This window comes from Cydia fagiglandana, chromosome 5 (genome assembly GCF_963556715.1).
Source record: "Cydia fagiglandana chromosome 5, ilCydFagi1.1, whole genome shotgun sequence".
Lineage (NCBI taxonomy): Eukaryota > Metazoa > Arthropoda > Insecta > Lepidoptera > Tortricidae > Cydia > Cydia fagiglandana.
Genome location: NC_085936.1, coordinates 14,515,593 through 14,538,151, shown reverse-complemented (window position 1 = coordinate 14,538,151; position 22,559 = coordinate 14,515,593). Strand labels below are relative to the sequence as shown.

Below are 22,559 nucleotides of genomic sequence, written 5' to 3'. Positions count from 1 at the left end.
TGGATCAAGAAGTTAAAATCAAGAACGAGACAGTCACCGGATTAAAAGTACTTCATGCGGCAAGTGACAAATCCTCTACTCACATCCCATTTCATAAAAGGAAGAGACACATGGATCAAACATCGAGCTACGTTCCCGATTACAAAAAGAAGAAACCTAATTACAATCATCAGTTCAAGACAAATCAACAACCTAGAAATTCATCGCATCATTTTTCTAGAATGTATTGTGACTTTTGTGGACGACGTAATCACTTCAAACAAGATTGCCGTTACTTCAAGAAGTCACAAGGAAACAGCAGTGGCGGCAGCAGCAGCGCGCAGCAGTCGCAGCCGCAGCAAAACATCGCCCACGCTGCCATACCGGAACAAAACAATGAGGGCAGTTTCGCTTTTATGTTCTCACAATGTAAGTCATCAAAACCTAATCAAAACAGTAATGAAGTTATTTTTCTTTTAGATTCTGGAGCCACGGACCACATTGTAAACACACCGGACCTTTTCTCATCTTATACTGAATTTACCTCACCCCTGAAAATAAATATAGCTAAATATGGAGCCTTCATACAGTCAATAGGACGAGGTCGCATTGATGTTACCACTGACATGGGAGTACAAGGTTCCCTCGAGGATGTTTTATATTCGACGGAGGCTGCCGATAATTTAATGTCAGTAAGTCGAATGCAAAAAGCAGGTATGGAAATTGTTTTTAATAAAGTAGGCGTTCGTATTTATCAAAATAATAAGTGTATTATGTCAGGCATAACTTGCAATAACCTGTCTAAAATAACACTTCTTATTAATTTGCAAAAGGCGTTGAGTGTAAATGTAAACAGAAATTCAAACTTGTACAATTTATGGCATAAAAGGCTTGGTCATATCTATAAACAGAAGTTCATTAGTCTTAAAAATATGATTGATGATTATTCTGTAATTGATAAAATAATTCCACCTACCGATGAGTTGTGTGAGCCATGCATTCAAGGTAAACAATCTCGACTGCCTTTTGCAAAATCAAAACCAGAACGCACAAACAACAGGCCCTTATTTATAGTTCACAGTGATGTATGCGGCCCTATAACTCCCACTACAGTTGACGATAAAAATTATTTTGTAAATTTTATCGATGAATATACTCATTACACAGTGACCTACTTATTGCATTCGAAATCTGAAGTCTTAAAATGTTTTCAAGATTATGTTGCTAAAAGTGAAAATCTATTTAATTGTAAGGTAGTTAATTTATATTGCGATAATGGCCGAGAGTATCTGTCAAATGAGTTCAAAGATTATTGTGTAAACAAGGGAATAACGTATCATTTAACTGTGCCCTACACACCTGTCCAAAATGCAGTATCCGAACGCATGAATCGTACGTTAACTGAAATGGCTAGAACCATGATTGCAAGTGCGAAATTGGGTAAACAGTTTTGGGGTGAAGCCGTGTTAACATCAACCTATTTAATAAACAGGCTACCCACTAAAGCGCTAATTGGTAAAACCCCGTACGAAATGTGGCATGGTATAAAACCGAAAATAAGTCACTTGAGGGTATTCGGTTCCACTGCATATGTTCATAACAAAACTAGAAAGACCAAATTTGACGAAAAATCATTTAAATCAATTTTAATTGGTTATGTGCCTAATGGTTATAAATTATTTAATACTGAAAATAATCAGTTTTTAATTGCCAGAGATGTATTGTTTGACGAGTCAAATTTTGGTCAATCTAGGCCAATATGCAGCACTGATGACATTCCTAATAAAATCAGCAAGCCAAACAATGAGTTGGTGGAGTTGATCAAGCCAATATGCAGCAATAATAATTCGGTGGAGTTGATAGGCAATACACAAAGTGACGTAAATAACAAGTCGCTAAATGACAACAATGAACAGTTACAAAGTGACGTTAGCAACAAGTCACTCGACACCGAACACAGTTGTTTACGACGTAGCGATAGAATTCGTAATCTACCCCCTAAAAATTATGAATTAATGAATGACCCAGATTTAGCAGTTTTATCGCTTTGTTCTAAACAACAGTTACCATTACCGGTGCATTTCAATGATATTTTCAATCGGCCAGATACAAATGAGTGGTTAAGTGCAATAAAAAGTGAAATTGATTCTTTACGTAGCAATCAAACCTGGTGTCTTGTAGATAAACCAAGTGGTGTAAATATTGTAAGTAGCAAATGGGTTTTTACTATTAAAAATAACGAGTTAGGTGAACCGATACGATATAAGGCCCGATTAGTAGCGCGGGGTTTTAGTCAACAGTATTTAGAAGATTATGACGAAACGTTTGCCCCAGTTGCGCGGATTACTACGTTTAGAATGATTTTAGCATTCGCGAATCAAAATGATTTACTTGTCCATCATATGGACGTGAAGACTGCATTTCTGAACGGCATTTTAAAGGAGGACATTTATATGCAGGTGCCAGAGGGTATTTCTTCTAAGTCTAATCAAGTGTGTAAATTAAATAAAACACTCTATGGCTTAAAACAGTCTTCACGATGCTGGTACGAACGTTTTGATCAGGCGATTAAGGGCATGGGTTTTGAAAGCTCGAAAGTTGACCCATGTTTGTACATATTGAATAAAAATTCGATCGATTTGAATGTGTATATAGTTTTATACGTTGATGATTTATTAATAGTAACTAAAAGTGTACAAACAATGCAACAACTTAAGAACTGTCTAATGAAACAGTTTGAAATGACCGATTTGAATGATATTAAATTGTTCCTTGGCATACGAATTGAAAGAACCAAAGATAAAATAACTTTGGACCAATCAACATATCTACAAAATGTTTTAAACAAATTTTCAATGAGTGATTGCAATCCCTCCAAATCACCTTTCCCAAATAAATTAAACTATGACGCATTGAATAGTGATATACAATACAATGCACCCAGTAGACAAGTCATAGGTTGCCTAATGTACGCAATGCTTTGCACGCGTCCTGATTTGTGCGCGGCTGTTAATATTCTTAGCAGATTTCAAAGTAAAGGCAATGAGGAGTTATGGAAATGTTTAAAACATCTTTTAAGATATGTGAAAGGAACTTTAAATCTTAAATTGACTTATCATAAATGTGATTATAAACAGCTAATGACTGGTTATGCGGACTCTGATTGGGGAGGCGATGAAACTGATAGAAAAAGTACAACAGGATATTTATTTCAAATGTTCGATAATTGTACAATTTCGTGGTGCACACGTAAACAAAATACAGTGGCCGTTTCCTCAACAGAAGCCGAATATATGGGTCTATTTGAAGCTGTAAAAGAGGCTATATGGATAAAATCGTTACTTATGAGTGTATACATAAAAGTAACTAAGCCTATACTTATTTATGAAGACAACAATAGTTGCATTAGCATTGCTAATAATCCTACAAATCACAAAAAGTCAAAGCATATTGATATAAAATATCATTTTACCCGTGAACAAATAAACAACAATGTAATAATGCTAGAACATATTTCCACAGGAAACCAACTAGCAGATATGTTCACGAAGGCGATTCCAATGACAAAGTTTCATGAATTAAGAGTAAAATTGAATTTAATTTGATTTTATTATAATTGCATTATATAAATGTAATATGATTGTATAAAATAACAATATAAAATGATTAAAATGCAATGTTGAGCTTGTATAACAATTTGATCAAAAATAGTTTGATTAGAGTGTATATTAAATGTATAAAATACTTGAATTTTTGAGGGGGACTGTTGGTATATTACAAAAATCCAAGTCTACCTTCATTAGTTCATTCATTGTATAAATACATTCATTCACTCACTCACTCAATCTGTCATTCGTTCATAATCATTATTCTTGCTTTCACTTGAATACAGAACGTTGAACAGTCAACACGTATTTTTACTTTGCCGACCCTACCTATACCTATAGTGTATGCCTTTAAGATTTGAGGAGTTCCCTCGATTCCTCATGGATCCCATCATCAGAACTGGATTTTGACAAAAACGGGACCAATCTGTATGCATATACATTCAATCAAAAAAAGAATTTTCAAAATCGGTCCAGTAATGACGGAGTTATGGAGTAACAAACATAAAAAAAAATAAAAAAAAAATAAAAAAAATAAAAAAAAACATACAACCGAATTGAGAACCTCCTTCTTTGAGATTTAGAAGTCGGTTAAAAAACGAAATCTACCTTTATCTAAATGAACCTTTGTTAACAAAAACTTGGTGATAAGGTGATAACGCCTCATTACTCATTAATATTCTGATAAGTAATACAAGTTTGATCGTTTATAATCTGAGTTACGAGTATTGATTACTTCGTTAAATAACACGATACACATACAAATACCAGGAACACGAGCAAATTTAATAAAAATGTTTACTTTGTTCGCGGAACCTACTGACAGCGCAGCAATTTTATACGTTATTACTGAAAAATATTACCGGCCTTGTCTACCTACATGTCCTGGAAATGAACCTTATTTTATCCTCAACAAACGAAAACAATTAAAACGAAAAATTACATATTGTGTGTAACTAGAGTTAAGCCACGAAAAGTCTGCAGCGATTTTGATAGCCCTCGCAGTGCCAGTGTTATTTATACGTCAAAATTTCATAGAAGTTTGACGTTTAAAATAATACTTGCACTGCGTGGGCTACCAAATCCGCTGCAGACTTTTTTTGGTCTGACTTTAGTGTTTTTACAAGTGGAAGGCATCCATCACAAATACTTATAATAAAAAGTTGCAGTAGGTATATATTGTATACTCGTACATTGTTGTATAAGATGCTGAAAGAAAATTATCGGTTCGGTAGTAAAAAAACATTCGTACAGTCACTTGCAATAACATGTAAAGGGGCCCACTGATTAACAGTCCGCCGCACGGTATCGGCCTGTCAGTTGTTCGGAACTGTCAAAATTTTGTTCTAACTGACAGGCCGATACCGTCCGGCGGACTGTTAATCAGTGGACCCCTTAACACAACAAACACCGCAAATACTTATATCTGACATGATCTTATTAGCAGAGCCATAAGAGCGTGTCACATATGTATATTATGTTTGCGGCCTTCGAAGAGTAACATATTATTACATCTATGTTTATTGGACCTGGCCACACGCATATAAGCATTGATATGGCTTTTTTCCTTTACACTGGCTGATAAAGTTTGTCAGAATCTTTGATCTAACTCATCGGACATTCTGCGGTTTTTTGAAATACAAAACACAGCCTAGGTTTAACTTTCGAGCGATAATTCACAGCTACAATGGTCCACTTGACCACGCGCGGTAAAGCGTGCCGCGTGCCCACGGCCACGGCGGCGGCGCGGCTTTCTCTCGCGATCACTCGTGGATTACCGATACTTAACTATTTTCTACATCTTAACTATTAGATTTAGTATTAGGTATTAGACTGCGTATACGTATGCGTTTTGTTGTGTCAATAACTTCCATACGAGATGAGATGTTGCACCTATATCCTATACTATCGACAGTGGCGACCCGCCCCAGCTTTGCAAGGATTATCCAAAATCACTCTAAAGACAGGTGAAAACCGCATGAAAATCCGTTCAGTACCTAGTTTGTGAGTTTATCGCGAACATAATACACACACAAACACAAACACACACACACACACACACACACACACACACACACACACACACACACATATATATACACACACACACATACAGACACACCGGGAGACTTTGTTTCATAAGGTGTAGTGATATAGGTACGCCAAATATTATTAGTCTGTGGTAAGCGTTGGGCCATAGAGAATACCATTTGATCAATTTGTATCCTTCATTTGTTTTTGTTTTGTGAAGTAAGTAAAATCAATAAAAGTTTTTATATGAAAAGATTACAGTTCAAAAGCACAGGTAGCATAGCGACAAGAACTTGCGATTTTCAATTCGGTGGTCGCGGGTTCAAACCCCGATCGGTACTAATGAGTTTTTCAGAACTACCTGCGATACTAGATTTTGTACTAAATGCGAGTTATACTTATGATCTACTTGAATCTTGAGCAAAATTAAAAACATGTAGTATTAATTAAACCTAAGTATATGTAGAGTACCTAATTAATAAATCCGCGTGAACGAACGAATGAGCAGTTTCGCAAATTAAGTCTGAATACTTGATTTTTGGTAGTTACTAGTTTAAATCCGAATCTCAAGAGAGTTGTGTGCATGAAATGAAATTAATCATTAAATAATTTATTTGCATACTGTCTAAAATACAAACATCGTGTTAGTAATAGATAGATATTATGAATATAGCATTAGTATTGAATTCAAAATTCGAACCCCTTTTTAACCCTTTTAGCGTCCACGTTAGGGGGGGGGGGGAATTTTCAAAATCGTTGAAATTAATTTTCTTGTAAGTATTTTAATAAAATATCGTTTCATGAAGTTTCATATTCCTAGCTAAAATAAAACTTGAACCCCATACAAAACTTTCTCACCTTTTCAACCCCCTAGAATAGGTAGAGTTTCTGAAAAGCGTGTCTTATCTCTTGTACACTTTATAAATGTGACAACCAAATGTGTTTAAAAAACAAACTAGGGGTCATCCATTAATTACGTCACACGAATTTCTAGGTTTTTTGACCCCTCCCCCCCTCCTTGTCACATTTGGCAAACCCCTCCCCCCTAGTGTGACGTCACATTTTTTCTACGAAATCGCCAAATCGAATTAAGTAAGTACCTAAGTATTATTAATATTTTATCAATATATTTTTGATGATATAAATATTAGTAATTTTATAACCCAAAACTACTTAGGAAAGAAAATTAAACGAATAAAAACGATTATCGTTTTAAAAACTTGTTATTTAAATGTACAGCGAATAAAATAATTTAAATAAATTTTCGGTTACTGATGAAGTTAAAGTGACGTCACAAAGTTTGTGTCTCCCCCCTCCCCCATGTCACAATATGTCACATTTTCTTGACCCCCTCCCTCCCCCTAAACGTGTGATGTAATTAATGGATGACCCCCCTAGTGTGCTAATTTCAACTTTCTATATTTTTGTGGTTTCGGCTCTGCGTTGATGAATCAGTCAGCCAGTCAGGACATACTCCTTTATATAATTATATGTATTAGATAGATAAACTTTTTTTTACTGCATTTCATTTTTTTCCCACGCATCTAAAGATAAGGCGGCCGCCAATAGGAAAAATAATAAAGTATAAATACTTTTTACATCTCCCCTCCCCAAGGAAATATTTTTTAAAAAAATTTTCGCAAGCTCGAATTCTCTACGGTTTCTTTATGGAAAAGGTTAGATTCTGCTTTTTAGGGTTCCGTACCCTATTACTAAGACTAAGGGGTAAAACGGGACCCTATTACTAAGACTCCGCTGTCCGTCCGTCCGTCCATCTGTCACCAGGCTGTATCTTACGAACCGTGATAGCTAGACAGTTGAAATTTTCACAGATGATGTATTTCTGTTGCCGCTATAACAACAAATACTAAAAAGTACGGAACCCTCGGTGGGCGAGTCTGACTCGCACTTGTCCGGGTTTTTATGACCGATATCTATTCTGTATATTATACAGTCTGACATTTTCTCAGTAATTTTATACATTAATAGTACCCACAACACAAACATTTTGAGCTAACGGTAGGACGTATTAGTGAATTTGTGTACGAATGTCCAATATTGGTGGCTTAGAATAATAGAGATTGAATTCGTCAATCATTGAAGAGGACATTACTGTAGATGAAAAAAAACTGTAACTACATATAACTATGTTATTGCCTACGACTACTCGTATACGTGACTAAAAAACTAATGATTATAAAAGCTAAATAAGTAAATGCAATTTACCCAATCATGTATTGGAGAAAGTGTGTGTAGAAAACTGTCGTTCAGCGCCATTCGATTCACCTCCAATTGATTCGTTTAACAAAATAGAAAGTTAATTAATGATAATCCTGTCTAGATAACGTTAACCACTATAAATGGATTTTATAGTCGACACAAATCACAATAAAAATTCTAACACGCACACTTCTGTTTTATTAAAGTAGTTTTTTCTGATCTATCTTAAATAGTTTATAAACTTGTGAAATTTTAAAGTTGTGCAATATGTATTTCACATCCAATCGGAAAGTTTGATAAATATAAAGATGGCGCCGACGGCGGTGCGCTCGCGCTGCCGGATCTCTCGGATGACTGGTCGCACGCAAGTCATGACTACGGACCCCACTACCTGACGTCATCAAACCGGTTTTACACTTTATTCGGTTAACAACAAGGCTGCTAACGCCTTGTCAATGAGATGTTTTGGTCTGCCAATTTGCTAAGTAATGCTGGGGAAAACACAAAGTTGTTTGGTTTACGGCCAGTGATCTTCAGCTAAATTTGAATCCGTAAAAGTAACTAAATGTTAAGTAAGTAGTACCAAATTTTGTGAAATTATTTTGATTTATATTTTTGTTATCTAAAATATTTTTCGAATAAAGTATGTATAAACATTTATTATCGATACGGAGCCGGAGAATAATATAAAAACTTCATTGGTTGACCATTTTCCATGGTTTTTACCAAAAGTATCCACTGCGACCCAGAGTCAACTTTTAGTATAACACTAATTATGTATGTAGTACCTAACCAAGAAAATATTTATGAATAACTTATTTTATTTTTTATTTTATATAAGCCTATACGGTGTCCCACTGCTGGGCAAAGGCCTCCCCCCTTGATTTCCATTCGTCTCGATTTTGGGCAATCTCCGGCCAGTCGTTAAGATATCGTTCAGGTCGTCCCGCCATCTCCGTCTGGGCCTACCACATCCTCGCCCGTCTTGCGGCACCCATACCGTGGTTATTTTGGCCCACCTCTGTGGGTGCATGCGGCAGACATGGCTTAATAACTTAAGAACTCAATTCAATTTATAGTTACAGGTGTAGTCTCTATATAATAATAAGACTTGCGGTGCGAATCGGGAAATGAATTAGAGATTAACTAGATACGATATAGTAAAGATATCTTCACTATTTCATATCTAGTGAATCTCTAATTCGCGAATCGCGGCGCCAGCCGCCATAAGGTACCTTTTGCAGTGGTCGCAGTGGAACGTTACATAATATCTTTACTATTTCATATCTAGTGAGTCTCTAAACTGAATCATTTCCCGAATCCAGCCGTAGTTAACTTTACAATTACAAACTTTAGTTATTTGTATATTTGTACCCATGGTATTGAGAACAGTTTTATTCACAGAATTTAATACAAGCCTCCTCCTAAGTTGGCGCTGGTGCGGCCGCATCCTCGGCCGAAAACCTCAAACGCCGCAAATATGTCACACTAGGTACTTAGTAGCTACATATTTGCGGCGTTTGGAGTGGAAACCTTGGGGCCGTGGGGACCTAGCGCGCGTCGTCTCTATGAGGAGTTGTCAAAGCGCCTCATAGAGGCCTCCGGTGACCAGAGGGCTGGCCTATATTTTGCCCAAAGGATCAGCATTGCCATCCAGCGGGGCAATGCGGCCAGCCTTCTGGGCACCCTACCTACGGACCATGACTTACGGCAATTTTTTCATTTATAAGTTTTAGTGCTTTGTTATAAAGTTGTAAAAATGTTATTAAATAAATTTAGCCTCCTATCCGGCGTCACTAATTTCCATTATCACGTTTTCAATTACATTAGTGCTGACTCCATTGCCATTAGGCTTTTTTGTATTTTGCGGCTTTGTTTTCATTTACGTAAATGTCGTTTTGATCTTCATGATATTTGTGACGTTCGCAACCAAAAGAGTACTTATTGTCGGTTGTCAATAGGGCACTATTTCCATATAGCTTCAATTTGAAATTAAACTGAAAACGTCACATTTAATCACTAACAAGCGGCTTATGGTATTTCTGGAAACATTATAATTGAGAAAATTGATAGGAGCCGAGGCAATAACTAATGCCCTACAGCATTCTGAATAAAGTGAATTGTTATTTCCCTCGCGTTCAAAGTAAGGTAGGGAAGATGAGCAATACGTGGGCATGTCTATTTAAAGTTGTACTAAAAATTTTTGTGTAACAATTGGGAACTTTTATATTTACTTCTACTCAAAATCACGAGCTTTTTCCATTTTTACTGAGAAAAAAGTGTCCCCAAAATGTTTGGTCCGTTTGGTTACGGTTTTCAATACAACCTTCTGTAAAACGAAAATCAAAAAAATTTATGAAATTTTGGGGACACTTTTTTTCTTGTATTAGGATCCAAAGGGCTCGTGATTCTGAATGGAAGTAATATAAAAATTCCAAAATCAAAAATGCAAATTGGGGGTACAACTTTAAATAGAAATGCTCACGTATACCTATTTCGGATACCTCTTTGCATAATGCACTTTTAAAAAACTGAAGGGTTAAAATTTGCCTTTTCCTATTTTTAATTGGCGTTGGCACTTTTGCAAAACTTTTGTAAGACGCACAAAGCATAAATAATAATCACTTTATCAATGCAACAAACAGCATACAGAGTGTAGAGTGTTATTTTACCTTTTGTATTATTTTCGTGAATAAGATGCAAGTAACTGCGTCGAAATATCGGGAGCTTGAAACAAAGGAAAAAGTAGGTAATCACGGTCCATATCCCGGTCGATATAAGTCTAGTGAAACTAACCGTGAATCATTCAAAACTGTTAGCATACAGGGTAGCCATCACTTTTTCAAACATACCTAGCCTTTTATTCCATATGTATTTTAGTTTTATAGCTGCTACTAGTATACTCATTAACCATATAAGCGTAATTTTTTTAAATTTTTTATGAATTTTTTTGAATTTGTTAAAGTTTAAGAGTAGACATTATAAGGGCCACTTACATTAAATATGTAGTTACCATGGTTACCAGATTTGACACTAGGTTAACTAGTTAACCGGTTAACCCCGGGTTAGTTAGTGGAAGTGGGTCTTAAAGTTGAAATTAACGTCGTTCAGCTAACATATCATTTTAAGTAATAATACAATACAATGCCTAAGGGGCCTATTTTAGATTTAAGCTAGTTATTAATTTCGTTTAGTTGTACTACTGTATATATATAGTATGTAAATAAATGAGTGATAACCATGAACAAAAAATAATAATGTCATAATGAAATGACTGATCATAGTGAACATTGGACTGCTGGTTGCTGAAAATGGAGTTAACTCTACCTCAAAAGCCCGAGAGCCGATACAATTACGTGTAACAGAGAGCTCTCGCAGACTTCCACTGGTTCATCTAAACTACCGTGGCAAGTGATTGCAATGATTCTGGCAGCGAGGAGAAAGGGCTCGTAAATATTGCCGGCAAGCTTTGGCCTTTGATATGCCGCCGATGACGGCGGCTGTCCGGCCGTCTGACGGTCACTGTCAGAGTTCCACGAAATATCGGCGCAACCCATATAACCATTCCAGTCGCAGAATCATCAAAGTGGTAACTAAATGTCAGATGTGTCGTAACAGAGTCCACACAATGTGTCTAGAATTGTTTCGAAACAAAGTGTCGTCGCCGTGTGTACACTTTTCCGTAACAAGGTGTCAACACATTTGTGTGCACTTTGCGTGCGGTTTGCGACTAAATCTGACAGCAAATTTGTGACAGCAAATGTCAATATAAAATACCTCTTGAAAACCAAGGTTTGTCAAACTACTATTAGTGTCTCGTGTGCTCGTAAGTAATTCTAGTAAGTCATCATGGGCGATGCAAATGATAATAATCGACCAAAACCATATAAACATACCCAACACCCGTCAACCTTTTACAGAAAAGTTTTTAAAGAAATGCAATAAGCTACTTAGGTCAGCCAACGAATGCTCAAAAAAGTTGTAGAGGGAAATGCTCGGAACACAATTTTTGACTCTGTAACTTGGTTTGGACAAGTTAGGAGGTGAACATATCAAAAGTCCCCGGCCGTAGCCCTTGAGCGGGGGGAAGAGAGGGGGCTTTGAATGTCCCATTTTCCGGTTTTTCGATTATATCTCGGAAACTATGCATCTTAGCGACATGGCCACTTATACAAAATGAAAGTTAATTTAATTTGTTACAAGTTTATTCAGTCAATTTTTTCGATATGTTGAATAGTTTTTGAGATATCCGCTCTTAAAAGTTTATTTAGGGCTCTCAATTTTATCTTGATATATCTACATCAGTGAAGGTGCTAGGCCGTGTATGGTATCGTTTTCGTATAAATCTGGGTTGCTGAATCCATTTAAGGTATCACATTGAAACCATTCCACAAAATAAAAAAAATCTTTTTAGGGTTCCGTACCTCAAAAGCAAAAAACGGAATCCTTATAGGATCACTCGTGCGTCTGTATGTCTGTCTGTCTGAATACACCAAATAGTTCTTTACCTATAGATGACAGGAAAACCTATTAGAAATGTGCAGTCAAGCGCGAGTCGGACTTAATGTACGGAACCCTTAATACGCGAGTCCGACTCGCACTTGGTCGGTTTTTTTTTAACTCCTCTTGACGCTTAACCGCTGAACCGATTTCGTTGAAATTTGGTATAGAAATAGTTTGCGTCCCGGAACAGGACATAGGATAGATCTTATAACCAAAATCATCTTTTGAAGGTGTGAAAAGTGGCGTGGAAATTTGTACGGAAAATCAATAACCGCTGAACCGATTTATATTAAATTTGGGATGGTCTACATCTTTGATTTAGTTAAAAATGATAAAAAAAACATGACTTCAAACCTAAACTTAAACAGTATTAACTTCAAGAAGTCAATTCTGAATTCCCCCCTACACCTCATTTCACACCTTTGAAGGATGATTTTTGAGATAACTTATTATGTCCTGTCTCGGGACTCAAAATATATGTGTACTAAATTTAAATTAAAACTGTTCAGCAGTTTAAGCGTGAAGAGGAGTTTAAAAGAAAGTAAGTTTATAAATATGTTTTTACTTTGGAATGGTGTTAATGTGATACCATCAGAACTAAATTTGGTACTGCGAATTTATACGAAAACGATACCAAACATGGCCTCGTAGCTTTACTGTTGTAGAAGTCAAAATAAAATTGAGAGCCCTAAATTCTTATTACTTGACCAAACTTGTGTAGAAGGAAAAGGAAAAATAAAAGTCTTCGGCAGGAATATAAGACACAAATATAATTTTTTTTTGCGTTACTATTTCAATTATCAAATATAAACATACCTTGATTATATTATTCTAGTGAGATGATGAGATCCTCACAGATAAACAAAAACATTTACTTAAAAAATTACAAGGTCGAAATGTCACGGAACTTGTGAGAGTAATACGTGAAAAATAAAAACTTTTATGACAAAAAAATCTGGACACAATTTAAGAAGCATCCAATTGCGTCGAGGAATCATCTGTATTTTTGCTTGTTTCATTACCTCCTCGCTTCTTTTTTTGTCCTTTGTATTCTGTAGCAATTTGTTAGATCTGAAAATAAAGATAACTTGCGTCGTCACGGATGTCGATTTATAGGTTTTAGGGAGTGCAGAGTTCGAAAACGATGATCATTTTATAATCCAAGATGGCCGCTACGTATTTTGTCATAAAAGTCGTCATGAATATCGTTTTATAGGTTTTAGGAAGTGCCGATTTCTAAAATGATGACCAGTTTGGAATCCAAGATGTGTGCCGTGCACTTTGTCATAAAAGTCGTCATGGATATCGTTTTATAGGTTTTAGGGAGTGCAGAATTCGAAAATGATGACCATTTTGGATTCCAAGATGTCTGCCGTGCACTTTGTCATATAAGCCGTCATAGATGTTGATTTACTTGATTTATAGGTGTTAGGAAGAGCAGATTTCGAAAATGATGACCATGACCAACAAAACGACATCCATGTCGACTTTTAACATAGTGCATGGCCGCCATCTTCGATTCCAAAATAGTTATTATTTTCGAAATCTGCGCTCCCTAAAACCTATAAAACGACAGCCATGACGACTTTAATGACATAGTGCATGGCCGCCATCTTGGAATCCAAATTGGTCATCGTTTTCGAAATCTGCGCCCCTTAAAACCTATAAAACGACACCCATGACGACTTTTATGACATAGTGCATGGCCACCATTTTGGAATCCAAAATGGTCATCATTTTCTAAATCTGCGCCCCCCAAAACCTATAAAACGACACCCATGACGACTTTTATTACATAGTGCATTGCCGCCATTTTGGATTTCAAAATGGTCATCGTTTTCGAAATCTGCGCCTCCTAAAACCTATAAAACGACACCCCTGACGACTTTTATGGCATAGTGCATGGCCGCCATTTTGGATTCCATAATGGTCATCATTTTCAAAATTGGGGCCCCCTAAAACGTATAAAACGACATCCATGACGACTTTTATGACACAGTGCATGGCCGCCATTTTGGATTCCACAATGGTCATCATTTTCGAAATCGGCACTCCCTAAAACCTATAAATCGACACCCATCTCGACTTTTATGACAAAGTGTTTGGCTACCATCTGCATGCAAGACATTTCTATTATTTTTACGTACAAAAATGGCCCCCTGTCAACTTCCAACCGAGATTTAATCGATAATTTATTCGATTAATGTTCAGATTAATTCAATTTCAATCTATGTTAGGTCGACTAAACTAATCGTGATTAAAATTTGAGGATTAACTTTTTTTATTCCATTAATTAGTCGAATAAACAGTTAATCTATTAAGCCCCATCTCTGACTACGTCATTTTTACACTTTGAGAATATCTGAAAACAAATGAACACAAGGAGCCATTTTGCAAATACAGTAACTTTGTTATTACTTTTGACAGCGCGTGTCATGTGTCTACACAGAGTCGACACAAAGTCGAAACATTTGCGACTACTTTGTGACTGCAATATTTCTCAGCCTTAAACCATATTTATACATCATAATTAACAAGTTTCGTAGTATGTAAAGCGTTATTTCTGTTATTTAAGTATAGTATACGCATCGAAGTACTAAAAATGCATCAAATAATATATTTATGAACACAAGCACTGAGAAGTAAACAATTTCATTTCCGGCTAAACTAAAACAATGTGGTGGCGCGTTGATTATATTACACTTAGTTTATCAAATCACTCGAGCAGTTTAATTCCCCATAATAATTTAAGTCCTATTGTAATATAAATGCAAATAATATATAATTACGTCTTGTAATCCGTTTTAGAGATGGCGTATTAATGTCACTTATTTTTATTTAACTATTTTTCCATCTGACAGTTTCCATTTGACAGGAACAAAATGAACGAATGAACGAATGATTTTGGCATAAAGTAGTCGCAAACCCGAAACAATGTGTGCACACGGCGACCACACTTTATGTCACTTTGTGTCATGTGTCGACCCTTCCCCATTTCTGGTAACTGTGTCGACACGGCGACGACTCTGCGACTGGAATTGTGACCGAAACAGACGGTGTCGACACAAGATGTGTCTACACCGCGTCGTAACGGCGACTGGAAATGGTTGTATGGGAACTGTCGATCTAGGAAGATATACTGCCGTATTCGAACTTCAAGATATTCACAAGAGACGCCACGTTCTAGATGCATTCTAGATACGTTATAGTTTAGATATCAACTAGTTCTCTTTTGCAGCGCAATTCGGGCAACTAATGTCACTTTTACGTTAGATAGAGTAAGATATCTATATATTAGATGTGAATTAGATCTCTAAGTCATATCCTGTGGAAATCGTTCAAGAGTATCTCCAGAATCGCGCATATGTCAAATTTGACAGGTTAGATCTTAAACATATCGTTATCGTATCTTGGTGATGTCTAATAGATGTCTATTTCAAAATCCGAATCGGGCCCATTGTATAAGTTTAGATGTTTATTCAGTTAAGTTAAAGGCTTTTACCAATTATTGGAAATATCCCATTGCGTCGAAATATTATGACTTATGATTTCAGCAAACAAATCCCTACGCATCCATTAGAAAAGTTATTCATAGTATAATGACAACTTGAAATTTTTCTGTTTGGCCCTATGGTTGAGTAGTAGTAGTACTTGTTTATGTGCAATAAAATCTAAAATAATTAAATACATATGTAAATAAATATCTGCACGAGCAACTTTGTCGAAGATCTTGACGTTAATACTTATTTCTAATTCCGTCTTACTGACTCATTCACATTCACTCACACGGTGCGATATCATATGATGCAATAATAAAATATCTGCATCATCTCTATATTTTCGAAAGGGACAACAGACAACCTCCTATTTTAATATTTATTAAAATAAAATAATAAGCGACCAGGGGGCCGATTTTTTAAATTCGATGGTCAATACCACTAGATTCCCAATTTCTATCGCTTGTATTTAAAAAATGAGCATTTTGCCTTTTTCCACCGATTTTCAAGAGACGAAATCGAACGATCGAAATTCAAAAATCGGCCCCCTGTACCTCACGCTACCTCATTACCCATCGCTAGCGCAATCTATCTAAAACACGAGGTAAATCAACACGATTTCAACGAGCCAGTGATCGAGATGTATTGCCAGGCTAGAAAATCATATATCTGTACCGCCATCAGAAATATGTATACTCGTTTGGACTTTATTACAACGACGTAAGGTGGAAAAGTGTATAAATATCTATGAGAGATTTGATAGCGACGACGTTTGGGTATGAGATGGTCGTGTGGTCACATGGCGTGGCTACCGTTAGTCAAAAGTCAGTGACCAGTCGCACGTGGACGCGCAGGGACTGGTAAAAAATCGACAAGTGTGAAGAGGCGCCGGTGCATGGCCCTAAATGTTTGAAATTTGTTTATTTGCGTTACATTGCCCATGCTAGTCGCTCCTACGCAACGACTCGCGAAGGCCCGAAAGTCTCTCAGTATTATCGGGCCAAAAATATATAACAAAATTCCTAATGACATTAAATTTACAGATAGCGACTCAATATTCAATAAAAAACTCAAATGTTTACTTATAGACCAAGCATGTTATTCTGTTGATGACTTTATGAAATAGATTATTATAATTTTACTATACTAACAATTATTGCACGATCATTATTATCATATTTAGAGATTTGTAAACTTTGACTGATGTAGTATTTTTTATCTAGAATTGTAATAACTATCTTATTTCAAATGTACCTGTGTGACCTGTAAAATATTTTTTACCAATAAAGTAACTGAACTGAACTGAACTGAACATTTCCTTCTTTGGGGCACCTACTTACATAATTATGTATACCAAATTTCAACTTAAATACTTTAGTAGTTTCGGAGCAAATAGGCTGCGACAGACGGATAGACGCACAAGTTATCCTATGGGTTCCGGTTTTTTCTTTTCAAGTTACGGAACCCCAAAAATATAAACCTACCATACCTACATATAAAACATAATTGAATTTTGCCATTTCCAGACTTTTTTCGTCATCAAAACAATGTACTCGTTAGTAACAAATTTTATTGTGGGAACTGTGTTAAAATTGAGGAAAACGTGCTATTGTAATAAAAATTTGAAAGAAAGAAAGAAAGAAAATACATTTATTTACGTCAAACCAACAACTTCAATTACAAATTTAATATAGAGACATAGACGTTAAATAGGACCCCCACTCAGCGTAATGCTACGACAGTAAGCCGCAGCGCTGATTTTCGGTGGGGACCTAACTTATCACTAACTTAAAACTAATAAGAAGAAAATCAGATAACGAATGTGTTGAGGCCTACCGCCATAAAACAAAACAAAAAACATGAGGATATAATAAGAAAAAAGAAGAAGTTAAATGTTTAAATGAAAAAGAAAGAAATAAGGGTAAGGGTAGGGTAGGGATGGTATTACTGTTGCCGCTAAATATTTTGGGTGTTAAATATTTCTAGGAATAACTTTGTGCGCAAAAACGGGAACACTCGGGTCAACAAATTTTTTCAAGCAATAAAATCTGACAGAAAATTAAGTACAATTTCATCGAAATAAAGCTGTATTTAATAACTGATATTAACCTTGTTTAACATTATAAGTATATTAATAGTTGTACATTTATGAAATAAAAATAATAATATTTACTATGTAGTTAATACTGTAGTATAGGTAACGTAACGGCGGCGCGTAGTTGCATGGCTAACAAAGTATCGTCAAAGTAATAAAAAACTCTATTTTTACTTATTGGAATAGCTAGGCCTAATCATTATATAGTTTTACGACTCAGTTATTATTAGCACGAGTCACGAATTCGTTTTTAACTTGCGTATTGCGTTCCCATAGCATGTTCGGGATGAGTGCACGCTTCAGTTCAACCCGACCAGTAAATGTAATTGTGAACCTCAATCGTTCAAGGTTGTTACGTATTTCGGGGTTACAATAGCTCTGGTACTTGATAAGAATACAACTTGCCTTTGGTAAGCGGTTAGAATTCATAGCCTTGAGGAATTTTACAAATAGTTTTTCTAGTTTGCAAGTAGAATTAAACAAGAAAAGCGTAAGTAATAAATAGCCTACAGTTTGTATACTAACTATTCACAGCTTTATGATGAAAGCTGAATTTGCGAAACTAGTTAAAGTACAAAGTCATGTACAAGGTAACCTTTTGGCTTAATAGAGTTTTGTGAAACTATAATTTTACAGGTAAACGCAAAGCCTTTATTATAAGTAAGCAATACAAGCAATATTTTATCAAGTTATGCTATTATTGTCTACCTTTAGTCTGAACAAAGTTTTTAATGCATCAGCAGAAAATTAATTGAGTCTTACACTTAGTTTTGGACTGCGAGAACAACAGTAGACAAAAGTAACGATAAGTATTCAACAGGTTACAATACAAATACTCTTTATTGTACTAAGCTGAAATAAAAAGAAGTGTTATTATAGACATTATAGTCACTTACATTACCAGCAAGTCAAAGCGTCAAACGAGTATAAGCCTTGGTATACGAGTAAGTACATAAAGAAGAAGAAGACTTATTGAAACTAGTTAATGTAATGTAATGTGTGTGTGATGTAATAGGTAATGTAGAGGCCCAACGGAGCCGACATGTCCCGTTTGATAAAGGTTCCTTTTAAAAAACGTAGATAAAAAAAAAGAAGAAGAAGACTTAAAAAATGTACATCAACTTTCAAGACATGTATTAAAGGCTTTCAATATTGGTGTTTTCTTCGCTCTTATTTAGGTAATTACTATTTTAAATTTGTATGGCGGAGTCTTTGCTATAGAATTTGGGAAGTGTTGAACTTCTAAAAAGTGAAAAAAATATATCATGACTCAAAACAATTTGAAGTACCTACTTAAAGCACAGAGTATCGTTAAACAATTTTTTTTTTATACTGATCCGAACGACAATTCGACACGGTGCTCGCGTGGCCAATATGACTGTCAGCACTGCACGTAACGCGATGGACGCGAGAGGGTTATGAAACTTAGATCCGTGATCCGCGTCGCGTTTGCGCAAGCTTAGATCCGGCTGCATCTTATACGTACTATATTTAAATATTTAAGTACCGTAAAATGGGGTGAGTTGAGTGAAATTTGACTTTCAAACCTCGATAAAATTTTATTTTTACATGTGAAAACTGAATGGTGTATATAATAAGTGGTTCAGACGTTTGTATTTTATTTTGGGTAGTTCCATTTCATAACTTTGACGATAAAGAGGAAAACCCACCTCACCCCGTAGTGCCTCGTATTTGGGGTGAGAGGGTTTTTCATACAAAGGTGATTTTGGAAGATTATTGAATCGATATTTTTTTATTATGCGTATTACTATAGCCCCATTTTAAATTGGAATAAGTACATTATTTTTGTAGCAGTAGCCTTAAAATCCCTTCTCACCCCCCTCTCAAACCTTCTCTCTCCATTCATAACCCAACTCTCCCCGCGAAACCTACTCACCCCGTTTTACGGTACTAAAGAAAATTATAGTAGAGATAGCAGAACTGCAAATTTATGTGTTGAACATTTCATATTTCTAGCTTTAAGCAACTTCGTCTCGGCTACGCTACGAGTTAAATAACGAATTAACGACACAAAAAAAGCACCTGATGACCTTGGAGCTTTTTTTATTAAGAATCGACTTTACTCTCTGGATTAGTAAGATAGCGTGCTAGCGTGGATAGTTGTTAGTTAAAAAGTAGACCGAAATTCGCAAATTGCGGGGATATTTCTCTTTTACTCAAATGAAGGCGTAATTAGAGTGACAGAGAAAAATGCCCGCAACTTGCGAACTTCGATGTTCGCGCGGTTATAGGCCTGATAAATATAATGTTATGTCCGAGCAAGTTTCGCTGTAAATGACAGACATCTGCTTTTGTTCTCGCTTAATTATAACCATGCAAATGAATTGGCTATGTAAATAATTGCGGAGTGCAGGTATAACGGGTGTGGCCTGTAATATGAGCAAAAAAATTAACTGTAGGCTGTACTCCTCATACTGATCAACATTTGTTCAGCGACTTTTGAAAATAACTTGTAGTTTGATTTTTAATACAGTTTAAAGGTTATTCAAAGACGCAAGGTATTGCGAATTTTGTTATGTTTAAGTCTTGACAAGCAACGTCAATCACAATGATATGACGTGGCGATGGCGTCCATTGAAGATAATATTTATTTTGTATGAAAAATAGGGAGTAGAAATACTTCATAATTTTTTAAAGTTGTTAAACAAAAGTGTCACCGTTTGAGGAGTACAATCTATGTTTTAATTATTTGCTCATGTCACAGGCCACACCCGGTATAAGACTTACGGCAATTGCTATACCAACCAGGAATTTCCTTTGATCTATCATGCAGTATACGAGCAATAGTTAGAACAATGGCCAGCAATTAACATGCTATTAATGTAATGCAGACCATTTCGTGATAAGGTATCATTGATGCGCATATTGTGATCAATCGTTCTAAAATAATAGGTGTCTGTCAAAATCTGTAGCAATATGATTATGTATCAATTACGTAGGAATACCATTTTCTTAAAAAAAAATAGGTACATAGTAGATAAACGAGCATACCGTGAAATGGGGTGAGTTGGGTGAAATTTGACTTTCAAACCTCGATAAAATTTTATTTTTACGTGTGAAAACTGAATGGTGTATATAATAAGTGGTTCGGACGTTTGTATTTTATTTTGGTTAGTTCCATTTCATAACTTTGACGATAAAGAGAAAAACCCACCTCACCCCGTAGTGCCTCGTATTTGGGGTGAGAGGGTTTTTCATACAAAGGTGATTTTGGAAGATTGTTGGATCGATTTTTTTATTATGCGTATTACTATAGCCCCATTATAAATTGGAATACATTATTTTTGTAGCAGTAGCCTTAAAATCCCTTCTCACCCCCCTCTCAAACCTTCTCTCCCCATTCATAATCCAACTCTCCCCGCGAAACCTACTCACCCCGTTTTACGGTACGAATCGACATTTAATTGGGTAATTTCCTCTACTTAAAATAAGTTATTTCACACCGTGCACGAAATAAAGCACCAGATCATTATTAGAAAAACATAGATAGCAGTTATTTTTAAAAACAATTTCTATTTAATAAATCGAGTGGAAGTTTACACACGTTTTATATAAATTCCATATTAAAAGAAGCTGATTTGACTAGTAGGATAGTAGCCAATTTACTACTAAAATAAGATAAGATAAGATAAACATTTATTCAGGATGTTTAAACAAGAACAAACTAATAAATGTCATGTCATCATCGGCAAACGTAGCGTAGGACGCCCTCAGACTAGATGGAGCGATGACCTTCGCAAGGCGGCTGGCAAGAGCTGGATCAGAGTTGCCGCAAATCGTGCTCAATGGCGTGCAATAGGAGAGGCCTATGTCCAGCAGTGGACGAGAGTAGGCTGATGATGATGATGATGATGATGACTAAAAAGGTTTTCACTCGGCTTGGTGTCAAAGTATCTTTTCGATACGTCGACCCTAGTTTTCCGTGGAAACTCTTCCAAGAAGGCGCGACTAAGCTTTACAAATAATAATTTATTACATATATCTTACTAGGCAAAGCAGGCATATAATACAAATACAAATATGTACAATACCTAAGTATTAAAATTTGAGATCAGCCACTAAACTTAGGTAATGTAAGACTGTAAGTACATAATCGTAATTAGCAACACAATGTTGCTACCTTGTTACATATGTATAGCCCTGTAGCTATTTACCCTTTGATATACCTATCAGATCAGCCATCTCCATAATACAAAGTTATTCAATTTCCACCAAAATGACATGGTAATTATCAGCTCAATGAGAGCCGTAAAGTGGTTTAATTTATCTTACAAAATCTAAACCTAATATTTAATTAAACGAGATAAGCTATTTGAATAAAATAATGTGTAAACAATCACAGCCTTATTTTTTAAATTCAAATTCAATAACGAAGAGAATTAATACTTATACTACTTCAACCATGCAATCATTTTGGGAAAGCATGAAACTTCGGAGCAAAGCATTTTCTAAGCTTACTTAGCATTCATTTTTATATTGAATCTTATTACTTGACCGTAACATTCAAATTTACACAAGAGAATTTTGAGCGAGAAAGTAAGTACGTTGAAGTGTTGTGAGGCTGACATTCAAGATGTAAGTATTTAAGTAAAGCTGTCGTAACCCCTT

General features: G+C 35.8%; 1 protein-coding gene across 4 annotated transcripts in view; it reads right to left on the bottom strand.

Moving 5' to 3' along the window:
- LOC134664542 (tyrosine kinase receptor Cad96Ca-like) overlaps positions 1 to 22,559 on the bottom strand; it is an 85,860-nt gene that overhangs the window by 42,581 nt on the left and 20,720 nt on the right. The window contains exon 1 of one of the 4 annotated variants that reach the window (XM_063521241.1): positions 7,842 to 7,965. The exons of the other annotated variants lie outside the window; for them this stretch is intronic. The gene's annotated coding sequence lies outside the window, so the exon portion shown is untranslated. Of the gene's footprint in view, positions 1 to 7,841; positions 7,966 to 22,559 lie in introns of those variants that run through there. 4 annotated transcript variants of the gene reach the window in all.